The sequence below is a fragment of the Nymphalis io genome, chromosome 8 (assembly GCF_905147045.1).
Source record: "Nymphalis io chromosome 8, ilAglIoxx1.1, whole genome shotgun sequence".
NCBI lineage: Eukaryota > Metazoa > Arthropoda > Insecta > Lepidoptera > Nymphalidae > Nymphalis > Nymphalis io.
Window position 1 is genome coordinate 13,494,835 of NC_065895.1, and position 23,037 is coordinate 13,517,871.

Genomic DNA, 23,037 nt, shown 5'->3' on the forward strand with positions numbered 1-23,037 from the left:
ATTTTTTTAAATGAGTAACCTCAATAATAAGTTTGTAATTTATATATTTTTATTTATATATTTTTACAAATTACAACTTAGCTTATTTCTAATAAATACAAAATATAAAAGATTAAAGGTACAGTAAAAACGTAACTAAGTTATTGTAGTATGTAATAGTTCTAAGCAACACAAGTTTGGTTCATATTACTTTCTGTACTAGGTGAACTATATTACTACGAACGATTACGATAATACGACGTACTCTAATAAAAATAATAATAACCTCCAGACCGATTTCGGCCACGGCGGCCAATCTCGAGAGATTAGCCAACTACGCATACGATATTATAATGCACAAGTGTGTGCGCAAACACAGCTGCACGCTCTATTCCCTAATTCTCATAATCCGATGGCACGGCAATCGGACACGACCAGAAAGAGTTCAGGCGCAGGACCAACGGCTTTACGTGCTTTTCGAGGCACGGGAGTGAACACAGTTTCAACGTCTAGACTCCGAGCTGCTATTGAGAATTTTCTGACAGAAAAACCCAATAACTTTTTATTGGTCCGGCTTGGGAATTGAACCCAGGACCTCCGGGTATGCGATCTTACATCAAGCCACTAGACCAACGAGGCAGTCACGGAGACGTACTCTATGAATATGGATAATAGTCAATCTCATACATCCTCAACACGCCGGAAGTAATAAATATTTAACTTAAAAATGTCGCACATCTAGTCAAGTACCAAAAATAAATATATCTATATCACGATCGACGAACTAAAATCGTTCCAAAGCAATGTAAATTGAATCAATGTTGCGCGAAAAATTGTATCTTTTCGAAGTGACGTTTTATGTAAGGGCGCCTAAACGTGAACGACAAATCACCGCGACTTGTAGCGACAGTCAATAGCGGCCATTCATCTTACGACCACTTTGATTTGGTTCAATGTGGAACTTTTATCTCGATCTGAGAATTAATGTTGGTCATTTCAGGTGCTTTAAGTGATTAATTGGGAAAAGTAGTAGTAATTTTAAAAATCTAGTAAGTAGAAATGTTTCATCGGTTCGCTTATAAACTTCGTTTTAAAATAATTATTTGATGTATACGTTGAAGATAAACATATATGTCAAGCGTTGTTTTACGCGAAAACCGCTATTATAAATCCTTTCCAAGCTAGAGAATTTACCATTCAACACGTCCGCTGTATTAATTAAACTTATTTTAGAGTCATATAATATGTATAGCTATCTAAAACGCAATAAAGAGCGAGCTACTTCAAGATCAAACATTTTATATCTTAATCATCATCATCATTCGTTTGACCTTTACCATTTATTTGAGATGTCTTCTGAGTAGAATAGACAAAATAAAAATTTGGGAAACTTTTACGACTAACCGTCCGCCCAACACCAACACTTCTTAGTAATGCTTTCCCTGGTGGAATGGCTCCCCGCCACCATACTAGTTGAAGCACTTAAATTCTCGATACTAGTGATAGGTATACTTAACAAAACTCTCTACGGTCGGCTCTAATGACATCCACGGGTTGCGATGGGACCTATTCTACTCAATCGCAACCACGTGACTAAATAGATTTTTTTATATTTATAAGATAAAATGAGACAACATGAATTTAATCATTTTAATAAAATTACTTGGAATTATTTTTCTGGCGTTAATAACATTTCTTTATTTATAGAAATTCTGGAAAATTCCACGATCAGTTTCACAAATTTGTTTTTTATAATGATATTCCTACTAAAGATTAATTTCATTAAATTTGTTCCGATGTTTGTTGTATTAGACTTATAACTTCTTAAAAACATTTTAGTGAAAATGAGTGAAATACAAGTATGCAGTGCTCATATTAAATAGAGAATATTCGGTATTTTAAAAAGGTGTTGCTTTTTACAAAATACTCTTTATGACTAGCATAAAATTCCCACATCAAAGATAGTCTAGAGCACTATAATTATGTTTTAAAACGAAAATCTCATCAAATTTTATTTAAAGGGTTTCTTCAAATTAGCAAATTCATTCCGACATGATTTGCATACGTCCGTTTGTAATTAAATGAATATATCATATATGTCTTCTTTCTCTTATTTAGTCTTAAAGAAATAATATGGTCACCGAATTTTAGCTATTTAATATTTTCTTCTTAACGCTTCCCGCGTCTTATTATTATTAATCCAAGTTATAAAGTTTAACCTCAACAACGCTCAGAGGCATCGAAAGTGGGCGAAGTATAATATTATAAGCATACCTGGTGAAAGTAATTCACCGGTTCTTGTTAAATTTTATTCTCAAATTTCATGTTCATTTTTGATAGCAAACAATTAATAATAAATTGGTAAATTTACGTTTTAATATTGAATAAAGAAATTGATCTTGACTTATCTTTGACTATTGTAATATAATTAGTACTTAATAATTATTTAGTATATATGTATACAACATATGTTCCTAAGCTGTGTGAAATGATGACAACCGACTTATATACTATTTTGATGCGTGTATGTTTGAAATGTTATATTAATTAATCAATGTCACATAACAATTTCTGACATTTCACGACCGTTTTCTGCGGTGACTTTCGAGTTTGTTCTTACAGAATAGCCCGACCACTTTAATACTAACGAATAGGTTATACATTTGTGTCGCCACACAATAACTACTACACACACTTACACACGTACACTTTACTGGTAGTAGGGCTTTGTGCAAGCTCGTCTGGGTAGGTACCACATGAGTGGTCATCAGATATTCTACCGTAGAAAAGCAGTACTTGATATTCTTGTATTCCGGTTTAAAAGGTGAGTGATCCAGTGTAATTACAGGCACAAGGGACATAAAATCTTAGTTCCCAAAGTTGGTGGCACATTGGCTATGTAAGCGATGGTTGACTATTTCTTCTATATATAGGTATGTCTTATTTAAATTATTTTACATATATAGAAGGTACATATACATGTTTCTTTAAATATTGTTCACAACTAGACTAAGATCTGATTCGATTTCGTTATAATATTCAAACATTTTGAATGCAAGCACTCGTGTGAATGAAACTTAATGTAGCTCTACCAGGAATGGGGTACATTACTGTATGTCCCAGGGGCATGGAGTCGAGTGTTTTTGCTCAATTCCTTTGTCGCTCTCCATCAGCCGAGCGAGAAACCTTCTCCGCGAAGCTCTTGATATTTCGTATCTGTAATGACTTTTAATGCTGTGACATATGATTAACTATAACTCTGCTGGTTTTATTTTTATTATAATTAATAAATTAATACAAATAAACCTACCTCATGAATCACCTCGACATTTAGGAAATCGTATAAAATTTGGTAATTTTTGAGTTTATCGCGTTCAGACAGATAGAAGCTGTATGGATACTTCGTTATATAATACTTAGAAAAAATATGTAGATACTTACATAACTACCTACCTGTATGCCTAAAATAGCGTTAAACAAAGTTGTACGTAAAATTAAAGTAATAACAACGTTTGATTTATTCAACCTAATTTTCATCAAGTCAGACCAAACAGTTCCATGAAATCCACTTGTATTATTTTCAATTTTACACCAGACAAACAGACAGATAAAAAATATATTTTTGGTAACGGCACGTTTATTTAGCTATTAGCAAAAAAGAATAAAAAATCAGATCCTCCAATTTTATTTATTCTATACATATATTAAATATTCTAAACTAGATCACTGTACGACGGCTGGCAAAGAATATATAATAGAATATAAAATAATATACCATTTAACATAAAATAATTATTTAAAAGATATATAAAGTTTGAATCAAAACCTCTTTACTGCTAAGCGAGCGAAATTGTTCACAGCCTTTAATTAACTAACAATATTTAAAAAGTCTTTTCAGTAATACGTTTTTGCGCATATTACGATTTTCTAACATAGTGTAATTTATTTTAATACATATTTTTACAATTTCTTATTGCAAAGTTCTAAGGGAAGTATTATAAAAATAATGTAGTACTACGTCCTAAATAATATACTACTACATACTTAATTCATTAAAAAATGTATAATCGACATAGATTTTATTGTCTCGCTTTATTTCTTAGAATTTATGTACAATAAATATTTATTCACTTCCTTTGCTATATTCGGAAAAATATTCCATTATTTTTCTGCTGTTATTTATTTAACAATTAATTTTGTTGTTACATTTTACACAAAAAATATTACCTTACATTTAATTACTCTTTCTTTTGACATCAAGTTGATTACAAAATCATATTAATTATTTTATAATAACTTGAATTAATATAAACTACCCGAGCTTTATAAATATATAATTATAAAATAAGGCGAACAGATGATACTATTATGTTTTGCTGATTAATTCTTTTTTTTCAATTCAGATTCTAATTAATTCTGGCGCAGGATCAACAGCTCTGGTGCTTTCCAAAGAATGAAGTGACAACTTCTCACCCCCGGCCTATTAGTCAGAGTCGTTTAACAGAAAAACACATTTACTTTTTGTCCAAACCCGGGGTATGACCTCGACACCTCTGTATATGCAACTATATATTGTAGCCCGTAAACCGACGAAGCAAATACACTAATAGTAGTAATGAATGAATGAAACGAGTCAACATTAACTGAATATAATAAAAATAAACCCAATATTGAGTATTTTTATTAATCAAGAAATAGCCAACATCGAAGCCGTTACAGCTGAAAGATGGTCACTTGAATTTCTGATCTTATCAATGAGATCAACGATCTCTCTCGTATTTAACGATGACGGCAGAAATGACGTCGACCTGTCAAAATATCTGCAAACAAAAGCCACCTCTCAATTAATGTGTTAAGGGATATTTTCCTTTTAACACGAAAAACAAATATTAAATTCTAATGTCGTGAAAAGAGATCAATACGGATAAACAAAACAATATGGCGTAAAAAACAAATTTTCGACCAAAAAGGTAGCAATGAAGTGATTTGAGGTTTATGTAAAAATGGGAAATATTTTAACGCCAATTAATTAGTACAACGATAATGTTTTTAGTTATAATATAATTATTTAATTGTGAACAAAATACAAGACAAAACGGGCAATCGGGATTCATTCTTAACTGTCACGCTTATGCTTGTAAATAATAACACACTAAATAAAATATAAAACGCACAGCGCTAAAATATGAGGGCTTACAATAATTAATATTACAAGATAGTCCAATAAAAAATTCTATTTTTTTTATGTCATCAGTAAAACGTGCATGTTCCTGCTTATTTTAAAAAGAAAACTGTTGCCAACCTTGGGAAATGCATAATCAGCAGTGGTCTGCGTTTTTGATATAATGATGATGCATTTTGTTTGGTGATAGAATGAATAATTTCTAGTACCTACTCTAGCAATGCAAAGGTTTTATGCAGGTCCGTCTGAGTGACGCTCACACCGAATATTCTATCGCAAAATATGGAATACTTTATATTGTAATAATCCGGTTTGTAGTTGTAGTGAACTAGTGTAATTAGAGCCACAAGGGGAATATTTTAGATGTCACGTTTGGCGGTGCAGAGATGGTCTAAGAAGCGGTTTATATTTCTTACAGTACTATTGTCTCGCAATAGTCTCGTGGCCCAGTGGTAAGAACGCGTGAATCTTAACCGATGATCGTGGGTTCAAACCCGGGCAAGCACCACTGAATTTTCATGTGCTTAATTTGTGATTATAATTCATCTCGTGCTTTACGGTGAAGGAAAACATCGTGAGGAAACCTGCATGTGTCTAATTTCACTGAAATTCTGCCACATGTGAATTCTACCAACCCGCATTGGAGCAGCGTGGTGGAATAAGCTCCAAACCTTCTCATCAAAAAGAGGAGAGGAGGCCTTTAGCCCAGCAGTGGGACATTCACAGGCTGTTACGGTATTGTCTCGACGAGATAATAAATGACTAAAAACAGAGTACGTACTAAGTGGAGCCTAATATCGTATTCGTATTTTTTACCTTTAAGGTCAAATATGCTGTATATACACGCATATATAATATATATGAGATTACATTCATAATTAACAGAGCGAAACAAAACAACAAAAAAGTTAGTACAGATACAATTAGTAATAATAAAAATATACACGTGCATACTTCGTTTGAAGCTGTTAGTTTTACAAAGAGAGCATAGATAAGTAAATAATGAATATGTTATAAAACCAAAAACGGCAACATACTAATCTATAATTGCATTAGTGTAGTCTTAAAAATAATACATATTTATAGAACTTATTCAAAGTATTTCAACTTAGCCTCGAAGTATACAATATCATATATATATGATTGCCCTTTACCACAAGAGCCCACTTAGGGAAGCGAATAAATACGATTACTGTCTTTCAGTTCCATTATCCTAGATACCTTGTAACTTGGAACAAGTACCGAACACCGTATCGAGCTCTTATGATACTCCAGAACCAATAGACCTCCCTCACCCTGCCTTACTTGTAAACAATACACAGCAAAGGGGGTACTGGATACAATCGGACGGGTCAAATTATAATAGTCGGTAATAAAGATTGAACCAATTTAAAGAGACCTATCTTTTTTCCCAGTTCGGTTAACTTCGTAGTTAGCTAAAAGGCGAATGGGACAGCATGTGGCTCTATTTATATCGGCGTGAATAAAAGGTGCTTATCATGATCATGTTTAAAAAAATCAAACTGTATCGTATTTATGAAAAAGTAGCGATAATATTTGTTTAGTATTCTCGTTTATATTAATTTTGATGTTTTAGGTATATTTATATATGAAGAATTATATTTTATTTTTATTTCATTCGTGTATTAAGAATGTATATTAGTATTTATTACGTACGGATGTGTTTGTTGTTTGTATTGTATTATTATGTTTTTATTACGTATTTTATTTTCTGTTAGGTTGTCTGGAATAAATGGCTAATTAGCCAGAAGTCCCCTTGTACTAGAGATTAATAAGTTAATCTATCTAAATAATTACCGGTACTATTTTCTATTTTCTAGCAATAAAGCGTTCTATTTACTATTTATATTGTTTCAATCTTTTTCTAATTTTGTTGTTATTACAATTATAAGATGTTATGTTTCGTATTATCTCTTGAAAATCAATGACTTTATATTTCAAGAGTGACAAAGCAATTCTTAAACCCTTGATATATACCTAACCGATGATACCCTTAATATATTACCTGGCCGATAATATTAAGAAAAACTATGTTAGTGTTTGTTTTCAGTTTAAATTAATATTTTCGATATATAATATAATAGTTTTCTAACTTATATTATAATATGGAATAAAAGAAATATGTATTTTTAAGGAATCGAAACAACACATTTTAAATAATGGTTGTTTTATCGATTTAACGGAGGAATTTTGAAATCACAGACAGACTCTTCAATTTCATTTACTTGTACTTATTTTGGTTTACAGTCCAATACTAATAAAAAAATTATAACGTTTGAAAAGTGAATATATTAATGGTATGTATATATTTTGTAGAAACAAAAATTCCTCGGTGTTTGTTGAGGGAGGCGCGTGTGTTGATTAAGCGAGATTGCTGCTTGTGTGGGTCAATAGAAGTATTCAATAATATTAGCATATCATGCTTGAAAAGGAGCTGTTAAATTACGCACAAAATCAATTATATACAATACGACGCACTCATGATTTATTCGATTTCAAACTGTTCCCAAGTAATGGGGCGGTGATTGTGTATTAATTATTATTTTATTAGCGCCGGGTCCTCGCTCCGATATTGTTTATATTTTGATTAATTGGTCCAACTTCGAAAACGCAAATTTAATTAAAAATTGTTTGAAATTTCAGCATAAAGCAATTTTCAAGTTAATTTCTTATTACCTTGTTGTGTCTATAATTCTAGTATTATTTATTGATTTCATTGGTTACAACTACTTTACACAAATAATTTTTTTAAAAATTGAGTTTTTTTTTAACGTTTCCTTTTTTTCGAGTTAAAAAATATATGTATTATATAAAGTCCCAGCAGGTGGTATTCTGTAAGAATTCACTTCATAACGCACCCGTAGAACGTTGTATACCGACTTACGATGATACTCTACTTCTAATGCGTGTATCCTTTAAAAGTTACAATATTTATAGCCGTTAAAGTCGAAAATTCTGACATTTCACGACGGCATTCTTCAATTACTTTCGATTTTTTTTTCTTACAGAAAAGAGAAAGATATAAGTTGTATCGAGCAAAGCGAATTACACTCAGCTTCTGAAATTCTCAAAGTGAAATTGACTTTATTCTGAATAGTCGGGTGCGCGATAGGCGACTAGTGGGCGTTTATATTACTGCCAAATTAGTAAATATATTATTTTTTTTTCAAATAAGTAAGAACTTATTTTTTATTTCAATTCCTAAGCTTTACATATATCATACGAACTCGTTAATTTACTCGCATCGTACACAAGCAAGTTTCACTTCAAAAATCTTTAACAATGCTTCAAAAAAAAAACATGAACTTAAAACATATATAGCCACGTAATCCAAAACATACGTAATTATTAAAAAGTTATGAGCTAAAGAACTTATAATGACACTATCTGCCCACTTGCAGTACCTCAGTAGTTCTCTTGAGTTAAAAATTAAATCTTCTAGCCTTCTATCGGCTGAAAAACATCACATTCTGTCAAAAGCTAAGGATACCTAATACGCCCGCTCTCTGCCCGCATCCAGTGGCTTTCCGCGACCTTTACCTATCTTTATTCGTCCACGGGTACGCGTCTATTTATAACCTTTCGAGAATATAACAGAAATAGAAATAATTCCACGAGGACTAAGCTTCATATGTTAACTAATAAATATTTATAATTGCTCATCAAAAATTAAACAAACTTATTATAAAACGTATTCTAAGCGTGAATATTTCAAAATGCTATTTGTCTAATGAAGATTAATTACTAAAATTTGAAAACTTCAACTGTATCGTAAGAAACTTAAAACTTTACCGGTTCTGTTTGTATTGTTGGGATTGCGAATCTGTTTTTAGACGAATTTTACATTTATTTCAACGGTATAATTAATTTTATATTCAAATACCTATGTTCGGAAAGTTAGGAAATTTTCAATTGTTTCGACGTATATAAATGATGAACTCGTAGTTCTTGCGAACGGTGAGTTAATCCAGCAGTCGTCCGAAATATTTGCTTATGCCAAATTGAGCTATCCAATTTAGAAATACGAAATTTTTATGTGATTATTCTTGTGAAATGGTATATTCGATTTAGGGAATTAAAATTGGATAAAGCTATTTATTTTGTTATATTAATAACTGTGTATTTTGTTGTGTCTATTAATCTTCATTGTATTGTCAGTGCCTTAGGTGTATCTTATCTATAGTTTTGTGGTTCATGTTATTTTTAACATGGCTGTATGTATTTTTTCCAGGAGGTTTCACGGCATAAATTTTACTTACTTTTAATATTTTTGTCTATATTTCTTTTTCTTTCCAATAATTTTCTTAATAAATTCTGTGTAGCCAATTAACATATAAAGATTTTTTAATATGAAAAAGTTCAAAAAATAAAAATAAATCTCAGCTCAATATAATAATTAAGTAGCAGTTCCGCTCAATAGGAAAAAAACCGTGATTTCAGCAAAATCAAAAATTAAAGAGGCCGCATACGACCTGGGGGACAAGTTTAAAGCTTTTTTACGAGTCACAAACTTTGTTTGCGATGACCGACTTTAGGACTATGGTTTACGATTCCACCAAGTACATCCGAGAAAACGTCAATTTAGACAACTGGTTGATCAGCGAACCTTGCATTGTGTTGCGGCTTTTTATATGGTAATCCCTATGACATTTGTCAAGTTAGTTTTGACAGGAGCCACTTAAGTGCTTTTGTTTTTCAAAATATATTCGCTCGACTTGACTTCGTACAGGTAAAATAAAAGGGTTAATTCTTCGCTATACATTTTATATTTATGTTCTTTCTGTTCTGTTCATGATTAAACAAAACGGTTAAATTTGCCCACGTGTTGATAATCGGTTGAGTAGTTAAGATGTGAAAGTGTAACAAACAAACTCACTTCCGTATTTATAATATTAGTACGGATGAAAGAGAACGTTTGACTGTCATAGTAACAAAACATTAAGGGGCACTCTCTGCTGTTACATAGAAGACAGGGACTAAACCTGTGTATTTTTAGGCTATATTTTCTTAAATAAATATTTAATAAAAAAAAATTGGCTAATATATGAGCGGTACATATAGAAAGGAAGATGTTTTCAGTGCAATATACAACATTTTTCAACCATATTTCGCTCTCACAAAAATGTATAGTAAATTCGTGAGATAATTTATATTATTAATGGCGCCATTAATCATCATTTACTAAATTAAAACATTACGTGTTAACACTTTTAGATATTCAAATGGTAGAAAATAATACGAATTCGGTAAAGCCAATTTGAATTTACTACGATAAGTAGAAAATGTCCCACGATTCGACAATATTTTACGTGTTAGGTCTGTTACGGGTTAGCTTGTAGGTACTTAATTAAGCCTTATAATTAACGTAAAGCCACGATGACAATTTCAACGTTTTGGTTTTGTATTAGTCTGATTTATTTTTATATCAGCCTCAGACTTAAGTATAGCTTTAATTATAAAAAGTATCGATGAAAATAATGTGGCATTACATATGTATTTTGTGTTGGGTATATAACGAAACGAAACCGGCTATGACAACTTAGGTAAAACCTTACTACACCTTTATATAAACGAAATAAATGGAGAACTTCGTGGTGGTTGTCTGCGTATGTCCATTTAAGAATTGTATTAAAATGTTAAACAAATGTTTCGATCACCGAAGAACAATTTCTATATTTTTGTGGCATTTACTCATGTTTCTTACACTCAAGGATGGCTGGAAAAAATCTTTTGCCGATATAAACCTTCCTTTGCAACACAATTTTAGTTTCATGTTAAATATTATTAAAAACATGACCTACATAAATAATACAATAAAACAGTCGCTCAGGCGCAGTACTTTGGACGAGACATCTTGTTGGTTTAAAAGCTAGCTTACAATTCGGCAGATCCCAAAATCCTCTGTTTGAGTCCTAAATCGAGGACAAATAAAATATTTTGTCTTGTCTGTCAGAAATCGTCAGTAGCATCCCAGAAATTGGAAGTTAAAAGTGTTACCACTCCCGTGCTTCGGTAAGCATTTGACATCTCATCGGATTATGAGAGTGAGAAAAAAGAATAAGCACTTGTGTTGTTTGTGCACATACTTGTGCACCATAATATACTTTGCGCATTTAACTTGGTTGGAAACGGTCGATACGGCCCAAATCGGTCATGTTATACATTCCGGTTTTTGCTAGTTTAATTATAATAACATTAATGTATGGTGTTTGTTTATAAACTATATTTCTCGGCGTAGCGCTGTAATAAATAAATAAATAAATAAATAAATATACCAATGATTATGTGTCATTACATTGTGACAATTTAAAAAATTAATCTTTAAAAATAAATGAAAAAACCGTTAAACATGCATTCTATAACCATGTTAATTAAAGAAGGCACTTGAATTTTTTTGATCTTTGTTTATAAAAGCGAATCTACACAGAATTAGATCAACATGGCAACGAGGCAATGTTTCTAACTATGTGAGTCCGGAAATGGACACTGGGTCACGGGCGACTCGAATTCCGGCGAAAGTGAAAATTAGTTATTCGTCACCCTAGAAGCTATAATCGTATACTCAACGCATATTTAAGAAACTGTTGATCTAGAAATAACTATAAGGTTAAGAAACGCCACCTTCAAACTTCTCTGTTTGATTTGCCTGCGTCAATAATGCAGAATTCAATACATTCGATCCGCACACATACGTGCAATTTCGTATTCATCATTCGCGGAGATAGAACCTGCTACCGTTATCGCAACAAATTTCAGAAATAACTGTTAACAGTCATCGTCACATAAAATATTATATCGTTGACGTGGTTAAAATTAATACGTGATGACAAATATACAAAATCATATTGAAAAAGAATTATTAGTACATCTCAAATACTTACTTAAAAAAAGACGATACGCCCCTTTTTTACAATTATATTCAGTACACGAATTTTTATTCACACACAATTTCCCGCCATTCAGTTTTTTTAACTTTTTAAACTCACTCAGAATAGGTAACGATTTGACTTTATAAATCCAGAGGAAAAATCATAACAGTAAATACGCTTTATCAGGTTAGGCTTTTAGTAAACAAGTTCAGCCCGCGGAACCTAACGAAAGGGGGTCAAAGCGAGTATAAAAACTTGCAACACTGCAGGGTTGCTGACGTCACGCTCAGAAATAGCACAGTACGCCGCATTCAGCCTCCATACTCGTTTCGCTCCAACCTTGCAACATTATTTGATTTTAAAATATCTGGCTGTATTTCATAACGTGACACTTTTGCTTGAAATCGACTTTAATAACTTTTTATTTTCGTTTGAACATTTCAATGGTTTGTATTCAATAGCACAGCACTACTTATAAATAAAATTGGTATAATTTACAATACCGGAAATTTGGCAATAACTTAAATCTGTGTGTCTTTGTAAAGAAGAAAGTAATTTTATTTTTTTTACAATATGTAATGTCACAATTGATTTTTAAAAACATTGTGTTAAATTACATTTTGATACAGTTTGTTTTGGTTCTGTCGAACGTTCGAAATTTAAAAAATTACAAAAGTAAATCGGTCACGATTTAAATCGGTTAGCTAAAACAGCGATGTATGAATTTTTATTCCGCTTTCATCGCTCTAAAGCTATTTTAATTAAAAACTTTTTTATATTTTATTTCAATTGATCAACTACATTTAATTAAAAGCTTTTTTATTGATAATATATTTTGCTTTGTACTAAAAATAATTATTCCTTAAACAGATTAGAATTTAAAAACAAAGAAAATGTATAACGAAGAACAACAAACATTTTTGAATACTAGTAATGATTTATCGATACATACATATACCTATATTATACGTAAAATGAAACAAATTAATAATTTAAAAAAATCTAAATCTAAATGTAACCGATCTTGTTACGATTATTATTTTAAATTTAAACAGAAAATGTTATGAAACTTTGTAATTACGCATTTATATTTCAATTTATTTTCCAATTTAAATAGTCATCTCTTTTCAATCCACAGTTATATTTCTGAGGATATGGGAACACTAACAAGATTTCGCAGTCACAACACAGTAATTAAACGACTTATTGCAGTCTATTAGCCAATCAGAAACAGGAATTGGCCGTCTAATGAATTTATCCTTTGATAACTATAACCTTTCTAATAACTTCACACTTATTTATTTTTTGGAGCATGAACCAGTTATATTATTTATGTATATGCTATAACACATGTTTTAAACAATAAACACGCTGCATTATAATTCGTTTTTTTTTATTCTTATAAAAATGGGGGGCTGACTGAGTGGTCCCCAATCACATTGGCTCTGAAAAAAATAATAACCATCTCCTACATGGTAATGGTAATCTTGGAAACTAATACGTCATTATGTTACTTGTGCCTATTATTGCGCTGGCTCCCCCACCTTTTAAACCTGAACGCAGTACTAAGTGATGCTGGCGGTAGGATATATGATCAGTATGTGTCACCAACCCAGGCTTGCACTAAACCCTTCTAATAAATCTAACTTCTATCTAACCTAATAAATCTTGTAATTTTACCATTTTTTTTTAGGTGACCTAAATAACTTTTCAAAGAAATGTATTGTCAATTCATAAATTAATTATCGAATTACCAGAACCAATTATAATGTTATGCAATCAAATTAAAATATGATGGAAAGCCAAGATCGTTAGTCAGAACACTTGAATCTTAACCGAAGATTGCGAATTCACCGGACCAAGCAACACTAAATTGTCATGTTTTTCTTTTGTTTTTATAATACATTTCACGCTGTCCCGTGATGGAAAACATCGAAAGGAAACCTGCATGTGCCTGATTAAAGTCTAACATTGCATCCAGACCCCTCTTTCCCATTGGGCACTCTGAGCACATACCCAAGGTCCCATCATCGATACTTTTTCGGGGACCTCTAGTATCTGGTAGAACACGAAACGATAACCGATATTTATTACATAGCCATGGAAAAATCATGACATAAGTATTATTTTAAATCTAATCTAATGCAACAATACTTTATTATTTATTGTTATTTCTTTTTTATAAATAAAATAAAATTATATTTGTTGAAATATTTTTTTATTCTAAGAAAATAGTACTCTGTCACGGTCATAGGGGTCCCATTAACCTAATATGCCCAGAACCTCCAACAGGTCAGGGACGGCCCTGCATGCACCCATTAATCTGCAATGGAGCAGCGCGATGGAATAAACTCCAAATCTCAATAGAAGAGCAGCCAGCCCAGCTGTTGGGCACTTATAGGCTATTGCTCATGCTCGTAATTAAAATATCCTAATATCTGGTTTTCACACAATATTCTAACTATTAGCTAAAACATCCAAAGTAAAGCATCTGTTGATTCACTTTATTTTACAGTTGTCATCAGTAATCCTCATATACATTTTTCAAGAGTATAAAAAGATCTAGCAGCTGTAAGCCTCACTACATTCTAGCTCATTACTCATAACGTTAGCAATTTTGTTTAGTAAAGAGTCATATATGCTTATCTTTATAGGCCTATTACTGATATAATTGTAATTTAATATGTTCCGGACATTGACGTAAAAAATACGATCCCAAACGATCTCATCTACCACGAAAATACACAATATATTATAAACGTTAAATATAAACCTGTGTTAGATGTGTTGAACAGTTTAATTATTCTGTGTCGAAACACCAGGGGCTCATAAAACAGGTGAACTATGCTGTGATAAGAGTAACCAAACCTTATAATGCTGCGCTAATTTGTTTATCGGGACCTCAGATTATGGCGCCTTAAACTGCAGAGTACATTATTAGCTAATGACCACTCTAGTTTAAGTTAACGAGTTTGCGAACATAACCCTGTTTATTTAACGTAAAAAATTAATTAAAACGCTTAGTGAGCTTTTGTATAATAATACAGTATTTTTTTTTTATTTATAAACAACTAGCGACACGGGACGAGTCCACGAGTAATAGGTAGCATAAATATAGTGTAGCGAACTTTTATGTAGAACCGTTCGAGACAAATTCAGCTATTTCAATGTATTGGTATATATGATTTTAAGCAGTTCAAAATATGTGAGCTCTCCAATAGACGTTGTTTTCACCGACATATAGATATAATTATAATCGAATATTTATCGTTAAAAATTAAATAATGTCGAGTACATTATTTAATTTTTATTAATAATTATTTACCTAAACTTTTCTTATGAACAAATCTGTCTATTGGTTTAAACGGAATGATAAATCAATCATAAGATTTCTTCACAATAACGCACACACTTACACACTTTCGGTGAACTTTAACTACTAGCTCCGGCTTCACACGGCTTTTTTTAACTGTTTGATTACATTAAATCCACCATATAACATATAGTAACAGCCTGTAAATGTCCCACTGCTGGGCTAAGGCCTCCTCTCCTTTTTTTTTTTGAGCAGAAGGTTTTGGAGCTTATTCCACCACGCTGCTCCAATGCGGGTTGGTGGAATACACATGTGGCAGAATTTCGATGAAATTAGACACATGCAGGTTTCCTCTCGATGTTTTCCTTCACCGAAAAGCACGAGATGAATTATAAACAGAAATTAAGCACATGAAAATTCAGAGGTGCTTGCCCGGGTTTGAACCCACGTCCATCGGTTAAGATTCCCGCGTTCTTACCACTGGGCCATCTCGACTTATATACATATACTTACATATAATTTTAAATAACATTAAAAAATTACACGACTCCCCCACACAATAAATATTCTTTAACATTATACCTAATTTGCGTAACCTTCCTTGACAAACAATCTTTTTATCATTGAAAACATAATATAAATCCTATCACAATAGATATATTAGCGAGCATATATGATCACGTATTTTATATATTATATGGACTTTTATTTATTATGTTATCCTTAAAAAAATAGATAGACATAGTGATAGATCTAAGAATAATATATCTTATATAAGGATAAAGTCGGTAATTTTTTTTTCGTTGAGTATTAATTAATTATTGAAAAAGTATAAAATGATTCTTTTTGGAACAAATTGTCGATGCTATTTTAAAGTTATTTTTTTGGATACTTTTAGTTATTTTATTGTAAATCTATTTAACTTTTTTGATTTCGTCTACTTTATATTTTTTTATAAGAATCTCTGTTCGTTTTTAGTTACTAATAAATTTAGTAAAAACCTCGTAAAATACATTATTTTCTTATATATATAAAATGTTATCTAAATTAATGATCACAATTAGTTTTTTTATTTGTTTTGCACACACGGTTTGCACATTTCCTAACTCCTGACACGCCCCCCCCCCTCCTTCCTTGACACGTAGGCAAAGCAAATAGAATAATTTTGATACTGTTTATTCACTGATTTTTATATATATTTTGTTATCATAATTTAAATCGTTAACAAGCATTGATCGGCTTAAAGCACTGTAAAGCGGCTTATCGAATAACGAGTACCGACAAAATACATTTTACAAGCGCTTTTATTGTTGTATTCGTAAGGGATACATTTTACGACGAACTGATTGTGAATCTGCATCTCTATTCAAGAATACGGTTTAGGAAATACATGTTTGGTTCATTTTATAGCATCTCCATAATGGAAACGGGATCTTATGCTACGTTTCAATCATAGGGGCTGTGTTGGCAGAAGAGTGCAACGTCATCGATTACGGATTTTTTCAGTAAGCAGTTTATTAATCTGTGCAAGTGATCAGCGAGTGTATGTCATGTGCTTAATTCTCACGAAAATATAGATTAATAATAGCTTGACGGGTTTTATTTATTAGAGGATATATTTATAAAAACTCATATAAGAATCATTTATTTAATTATGATTTAAAGTTAAACATATTAGATATTAGCTCTTTAAACTAATTGCTAAATTTATTAATTATATTTATCTTATTTAAAACAATTCCTATGTTTATAGATATAGATGCCGGTCGTGTTATATGTATAATTTTATTAAATTTTATGAACCGCGGTTTCCTCGCGTTTAATTTAGATTATATGTGCCTGTTTAATATACACGAATACATCTCATAAACTATACTTCAATATACCACTAGAATTTACCAGATTGCCTATATATTACTTCGCTTCTGAGGATTGTAACGTGATGTAACTTATTCCCTTTTATATTGAACTGTAATCAAACGCAAAAACGCATCAATCGATCAGATCAGAGTTCCTAAGATTAGATTAGTGGGCAATAGGATGTTACGTATCGACCATACGTAACATTCTTTTTTTTTTTTAAGTATTGGTGCAATTTTGGCGTTTAGAAGGTAACGGTAAGAAATGAATAACCTTCTTGGCTAATATATAGATTATTACGAATCAATATCTAAGAGGTTTTTTTATAGTATATATGGGTATTATATAGGTAGGCGGACGAGTATATGGGCCACCTGATGGTTAGTGGGACCATCGCCCATAGACATTGAAATTGTAAGAAATGTTAACCATCGCTTACATCACTATTTATGTTCCTTGTGCCTGTAATTACACTGACTCACTCACCCCTCAAAGCGGAACACAACAATACCAAGTACTGCTGTTTTGCGGTAAAATATTTGATGAGTGGGTGGTACCTACCCAGACGAGCTTGCACAAAGCCCTACCACCTGTGAATCGTCGGTACACTTATTATGCGAACGCTGGTAAAACTAAACACACATACTTTGAAATTCGTAAATTTCCCGTAGAAAGTTAACCGTATACACCTTGTATACGGTTCGCAAGTGCAAAAGTTCGAAGCGTCAAACATCTAATAATTTTAGTCTAAGTCTAATAAACAAATCACAGTTACAACTACTTTGATTTAAATATAGGAATAAATATATCAAAAATTTAGTCGATTATTCGTATTTTTTTTAATATGAATAATCTGTGTTTGTTTGTATATTCGCTTCTCCTCTTTTTGATATTGATCGATGTTTGCGTATAAAAGATGCATATTTTATGTATGAAGTCTAATTACGAGTATACTTGTATTTCTTAAATCAATTTCATATCTCAAAATAAACACTGAATGTCATTTATTTAATTTGCATTTTAATAAACTATTTTGTAAAATCTTGTAAAATCTTTTTCACTTTTACAATTTTTTTTTGTTTGTACCAATTTCATAAACATATTTATAATTGCCTGTTACATAAAACAAGAATAGTAAAATAATGAACCTTGCTTTTAAGTCAAGAATACTTAAAATGTATGTATTCCTGTTCGATTTGAAATACATATTTATGTTCAAACTTTTTTAAATTGAACTGAAGCCAGATATGCAAATGGTATGTCAAATTTTTATCACTTAAGATAACCTCGCTTTCGCAGACATGCGACATCTATCGGAATATTTCATAACTACGTTGTGAATAATACCTTATTTTAAATATAAATGTATATACTGAAAATAAGAAAGAAATATTCCGACTTGGTTAATTTATCTAACTGAAAAATGTAAGAGACATTATCAAGAATTTTCTACTTGAATTTTTTTTATTCATGTAAAACGTTATAACGAAAATTACTTATTATATAATTAATAGTTTAGTACTAGAATCGTATGAGAATTTTTTTTTAATTAGATGTCTATGGCATAGTATAGTTTCAGATAATACCAATAAATTTCATTCTCTCTCTTTTAAAATAAATACCAAAAACAATGTAACTATAACAATTTCCGATGTTCGCTAAATAGAATTTATACTTTGGGCGAATATTAAACAACTTTAAAAGCCAATACTGCCCGTGTTTCAATATGTGAATAAATTGAACGGTCACGTGTCACGGTGTAAGTCACGCTGTATATTGGAACACATTATAAGTATATTATTTAGAAATACTTGATTTTTTATTCAATATAATATATTATATGTTTTTTTAAAAAAGGTAATAATTGTTTGGAATTATATAATTTTAATTTTGAATTGTTTTTTATGATATTTTCACAAATCTCAGTTTACGCTTAAGGGTTATTGGGAATCATTAAAAACACAAAAATGCAATTTTTTTCATAAACACATCATCGCCTAAAATAATACTAAAATTTTGTCACGAAAAAAGAAGAACAGAATTAAAACGATGCAAAGAAAACTTTTGCTTAATATATTTATTTAAGTATGTATTATGTGATTTGATTCTAAAAAAATAACATTTCATACTATGACGAGAACAGTAGGGACGTATAGCAGATATGTCATTGACCCCATTTCTTACTATGACTGAAACAACTTCATCATTTTAACTTCAGAGTTAAAATCCCGCAGCAGCTTCGTTAAAATTCAAACTATCTTGTAATTGAAATAGCGGTGACGCCGCAATATTTTAGTAGCGTCAGTTTCTCGGTCGTCATTAAGTATGACCCATGTGCATTTACGTTAATTATAATGTTGAGCCCTAAGCCGCCTAACTGACTGTACGCTACGACTACGTATCTGTAATATTATGATTTTTAACCGCGGGTGAAGATGGATATCTTACAGTTTTTTAATCGAAACATTTATCGTAAAAATTAAACTGCTATGATAAAAATTTAAAAGAAGGTAACTAAAAAAAATAGGCCATTGCTGTTATTTTTCTTTTTTAAACGTCAACCTGATCTACCTGCGAGTGTCATAGTCATACGTAATCAACGCCGCTGAGTGTCGATTGATTAGTGATACTGGATGGCACCTAAAACACATGTTCATACTGACCGAAAGCACAGGGCGCCGACCGCGAGGGGCGAGGCGTTCACGCGTCCACACAACAACACAACACTCACACAGCAGCACGTCGGGGCCGCTTGCGCGTGCACGCGTCGCGCATCATGGCCGTGCCCGTGCCCGGCAGCTATCGACCGTGCGCCGGCCCGCGCCGCCCAGCGACTGACGCGCGAACGATGCGCGCGCACCGCACGCCCCGCCGGCACCTACACCCCGCGCGTCCCGCACGCCGCCCGCCCTCCGGCCCGCCGGCCCGCCGGCCCTGCCACCGAGCAAACAGAGCTGTTCCAACTTTCAAAACCTTTGAAACCTTTTTGCTGAACGCTAACCATCTAATAATATTCATTTGTTCCATCAAAAGTTAAAAACTTATTTCGACTAATCTTAAATAATGTAACAAGTGTTAAATGTTCTACAGGAATGATATTACAAAAACAAAAATCAGAAATTAAAGTCTAAACAAGTAAAATAAATAAATCTGAAAATGTCACGTGAGGCCCGGAGGCCTCCTTATCCCTCGTGTTTATTTTCGGCGGCCGAGGCGCGAGCCGCGTGCTCGTCGGCATGGCAACGCACCCCAGCGCCCGAAGCCACCCGACCACTCCCGAAAACACCCGAGCCATTGCCCTGTAAAACCTGTACCTGGTTTTGAAAAACCTTGACAGATTACCTACAACTGAACTATACCGTAATTATTCATGCAGCGTTTTAAGCACGCTATGCACGTTAATTATGAATGTTATTGAGATTTCAAGTTCTTTTTTTGTTCGTTTTCTAGAAGCTCTCTACTGTTTGAATGACTGAATAAAACCTTTTTGTGTTACAACTACGAAGATCTTTTTGCATGGACATGTGAATGCAATGTGCTACGTCCGCGTAAAGCGAGCATTTGTAATGCTACGCGAGTGCTACGTGATTTAGTTACTATGCTACATAAGTATTTAAGAATTTGTAAAGCTGAACTTTTTATGTTATAAAATCAAAATATTATATAAAATCATATATATTTACTAAATACACTTGCAATTTATTTAATATATCAATAGTTGTAAGTGGTCCTTAGTAGTAGGTTTAATACGGCATCTACGGGGAGTTCCGCATAACACATTATTAAAAGGCTTATTAGGGAGTTTTAGATTGCACGTTTTAAAGTTTGTTAAAATGTTTACATTCACAAACACACCTAAAAAGGAAAATCCGATCTGAAAGTTTTGATTGGTTTAGTAAAGCGTAGAAAATTTTAGTTGTTTTACTATTTAATTATTTTTACTGTGGATAGAACGCGTGGACGTTAAGGTAACAGATTCAAATCCAGATAAACACTACAAAGTTTTTACATGTTAAATTTGTATATAAAAATTATCTCGTGCTTGTCGGTGAAACTTGCATGTGTCGTATGATATTCTTTTTTATGCATACCAGTTTTGATCCGACCTGGAATATCTCCCAAGCCTTCATCGTAATAGGAGATTTTGGTAAATAGTGGAACAATTACAAGCCCTTGCTGTACAGAGAGTGCGATTTGCTTATCGCAAATAAATGTAAATAGACATTATCATTATCGACTGCCTTAATAGTCTACTGGCTAATATAAGGCCACAGACCGGGAGATCTTGGGTTCATATCCAATTGACACAAAAAACGAAAGAAATGTACATACAAGAGGCTGCCTCAAGATGCCTTGCCAGAGACAGCGATATTTTGATTTATATGCGCCGGGATGGCAAATGACTCTACTCCACCTGATGGTAAGTGGTAGTAGAGTCCAACCGTGACGACGGCCAGTACAGTCGGGAAGAATGTTCTGTACTAGCCGTCCCCACCTTGCCGGCCCGCAAGATGCCTCTTCACGCCTCGTTTGAAGGAACCCGTGTTGTAAGAGGAGGGGAACACGTGAGCTGGTAAGGAATTCCATTTTTTGGTAGTGCGACAAAGAAAGGAGTTGCCAAATTTCTTTGTGCGCGATGGAATTGATGTCACAGTTAGGCGGTGACATCGAGAACCAGCTCGCGTGGACTTAAGAAGGAAGGGGGAAGCAGAAATTAGAGAGAAAAATTCCTCAGAGCACTCGCCGTGATACAGTCGATAGAAAGCGCTCAGTGCCGCTATCTCGCGACGCAATTGTAAAGGTTCAAGGGTGTTTGTGACCTTTACGTCGCTAATAATGCGTACTGCACGTCGCTGCAACCGGTCCAAGGCCTCCAGTAGGTACTTAGCGGAGCCGTCCCAAAGGTGCGAGCAATATTCAACGCAAGACCGTACCTGTGTTTTGTATAACAGGCACAGTTGTTGTGGCGTGAAAAAACGCCGCACCTTGTTCAGAACTCCGAGTTTCCGTGAAGCTGTTTTTTATAATAGCCTCGATGTAATCCCTTGGACTAAGGTCACAGCGAACGTCCATCCCCAGCATGGCAATTTTGAAAGAGTGTGGGAGATAGCACAGATCTCTGGGGGACCCCAGCATTCACTACATAGAATTGTGAAGCGCAACCATCTACTAAAACACGAAGGCTACGCTTGTGTAGGAAGCTGGCAATCCAGGTGCATAGCTGAACAGGCAGACCATATGCCGGTAGCTTGGAGAGAAGACTTCTGTGCCAGACTGGTGGTAGGGCTTTGTGCAAGCTCGTCTGGGTAGGTACCACCCACTCATCAGATATTCTACCGCAAAACAGCAATACTTGATATTGTTGTGTTCCGGTTTGAAGGGTGAGTGAGCCAGTGTAATTACAGGCACAAGGGACATAAAATCTTAGTTCCCAAGGTTGGTGGCGCATTGGATATGTAAGCGATGGTTGACATTTCTTACAATGCCAATGTCTAAGAGCGTTGGTGACCACTTACCATCAGGTGGCCCATATGCTCGTCCGCCTTCCTATTCTATAAAAAAAAAAAAACCCTGTCGAAAGCCTTGGAGATATCGAGGCTGACAGCCAACGATTCTCCATGCTTGTCGATAGCTTCACCCCAGAGGTGTGTTACGTACGCTAGAAGATCACCTGTGGACCGTTTTGGTCGAAACCCGTACTGACGATCATTAATTAGACAGTGATCTTCTAGGTAATGGGTCAGTTGGTTGTTTAGAATCCGTTCCATCACCTTACAAAGTACTGAGGTGATATCTATTGGTCGATAATTTGC

The 23,037-nt window shown here is 33.2% G+C and overlaps 1 protein-coding gene across 10 annotated transcripts in view; it reads right to left on the reverse strand.

Annotated features, from left to right (window-relative positions):
* The window catches only part of LOC126769939 (disintegrin and metalloproteinase domain-containing protein 23), a 533,325-nt gene extending 513,288 nt beyond the window's left edge, over positions 1-20,037 (reverse strand). For all 10 annotated transcript variants that reach the window (XM_050488959.1, XM_050488967.1, XM_050488957.1 and 7 more), the window contains exon 1: positions 19,888-20,037. The gene's annotated coding sequence lies outside the window, so the exon portion shown is untranslated. The remainder of the gene's footprint in view (positions 1-19,887) is intronic.
* Positions 20,038-23,037: the final 3,000 nt, after the last annotated feature.